At 52.1% G+C, this 2,118-nt stretch overlaps 1 protein-coding gene across 2 annotated transcripts in view; it reads right to left on the reverse strand.

Annotated features, from left to right (window-relative positions):
• Mgat4a (alpha-1,3-mannosyl-glycoprotein 4-beta-N-acetylglucosaminyltransferase A) overlaps positions 1-1,908 on the reverse strand; it is an 83,962-nt gene extending 82,054 nt beyond the window's left edge. For both annotated transcript variants that reach the window (XM_021197670.2, XM_021197669.2), the window contains exon 1: positions 1,835-1,908. The gene's annotated coding sequence lies outside the window, so the exon portion shown is untranslated. The remainder of the gene's footprint in view (positions 1-1,834) is intronic.
• Between the last annotated feature and the right edge of the window lie 210 nt (positions 1,909-2,118).

Raw genomic sequence — 2,118 nt, forward strand, 5'->3', positions numbered from 1 at the left:
AAGAAGAAGAAAGAAAGAAAGAGAAAGAAAGAAAGAAAGAAGAAAGGTTGTTTTATTAAATACAAATGAAGCCTATATAAATGTATAAATGCTATAGATTAACCATCCATAATACCCCAAAAGCATGTGGTATATTAAACACTGGGCCTAAAAAGTTAGCAAACCCTGTTTTAGGGAAGATATGCTTAGGGAATTTTACTAAGTTCTGACTCAAATCTCAAAAGAAAAAAGTGTTACACTCCACTGGAATGCAGCTATTCATTTTACACCAGGATTTTCCAAACTAAGCTTCATCGTGAAGCACACGTGGGTGAAATCTCCAGAGAGGAAGAAACAGAACACACCAGGTACCCTTAAACCACCCCAGGCAGCCTGAGGCTGGCTCGTTAGACACAGGTGACCTACATTTGTATCCGAGGCCACATATGTGAACGATTACATACCGCCCTTACCTTAAGACTGTCCTGGCTATTTTAATTGATACAACCGAGTCTTTAAACAAAAAACAAACAAACAAACAAAAAAATGACTACATTACTAGCCATTCCTCCATCCTCCAAAAGAGGCTTCAACTCTAGACCACAGAATAAGGAATCTGTTTTGCTAATAGATTTAACAACCTTGCATCTTAATTCTTACATGACTGGGGTTTTATTAAGTTTTTAAAGTGTTCTCTGAAATATCCCATATGTTCCACGGCTAAGAACACTTTGGTTAACATTTGGTAGAGTCCTTCATCAGCATCCCACAGACAAAACAGAGGTGCCTGAAAGAACAAGAGGCACGATTCATGACAACCCAGATCAATGAACACCATGACGTAAGCCTGCACAACTTTATAAACCGCAATTATGAAAAACGCACGCCCTTTCCACTTAGAGAATATAAATATTTCTTTTATACAGCTTACATAATTTCATTGTCTAGTATATGTTACGATTTACACTTAGGGGTTAACGGAACCTATGTCACCATAACCTGTTAGTAAAACTATTCTTTAAGCATTTGGAAGAGAAAGGAGCCTGAACCACAGAGCGCGTGTTACATGATTCTAAATTTAGATTTTTACATTCAAGTGAACAACCGTGCCATTCTTTTATCTTTTACCGAATAATTTGTCGGCAGCAAAAAGCACAACAGCCAAATAGATGGCAAGCTCGAAGAAGATAACATACTATCTACTGCTATTTCCGAATTCCAAATATAAGCCGTGAACCCGCTCCTGAGATCACAACGCTTAGAGAAATAAAGGCGGGCGCGGGAAGCATACCACTGCCACCACTTAACGCCAAGCCTTCCAGACATCACCTGTCACACCTGGAGAGGTCTGAGACCCCACCTGAGGTCGGGGAGAGGGTCCCACTCGCCGCTTCCATGGGATGGAGGAAACCCAGGCCTGGGAGGAGTCCGGGGCTCGCTCCCCGGTACCTCCCAGAATATCTTAGTTCCCCGCAGGCAAGCGGTCCCCGCCCTACCTGCCCCGCGGCAGCGCCACCTCCAGCCCCCCAGCCCTCTAACCCTCCAGCCGCGGGATCCTGCCCGCAACTCTTGGCCTCGCTGCACGCGCACACCGCACTGCACTTTCCCAGTGCTCCGGGACCGCCCGAGGCTCCAGGCCAGCCACCGAGAAGGAGCGCAGCACCGAGGGGCTGCGGCGGCGGCGAGGCGCGGAGGGCGCCCGGCCCGCGCCCCGCTCCAGGTTCCGAGGCCCCGTGCGCGCGCGATCGGACCCCGGCCTCGGGATGCCCCGGCTCCGCCACCAGCAGGTCGGTGTTCCGCGGACCCCGCCGCATTCCTCCTGGCCGCCCCCTGCCCGACGCCCCGCGTTCCTCACCTGCCGCGGGCCAGGGCGCTTCTGCCGCGGCCGCCGGCGACGCTGCTGGAGCCGCCTCCGCCGCCGCCGGCCGCGAGCCCCGCCCTCGCCAGGGACAGCCCCTGCCTAGCCCCCGCCCCAGTTCCCGCCAGCCATTGGCCGCCACTTCCCTAAGCGCCCCGCCGCCGCTGCCAGTGGCCGACCAGCATGTCACTCAGCGGCGCAATGGAGCAGCCTATATATTTCTCCCCAGCCCTTTTCCCCTGCATCGGTGTTGCGGCCAGGGCTGGAGCGCGGCCGCCACA

Source organism: Mus pahari, chromosome 5, assembly GCF_900095145.1.
Source record: "Mus pahari chromosome 5, PAHARI_EIJ_v1.1, whole genome shotgun sequence".
Taxonomy (NCBI): Eukaryota; Metazoa; Chordata; class Mammalia; order Rodentia; family Muridae; genus Mus; species Mus pahari.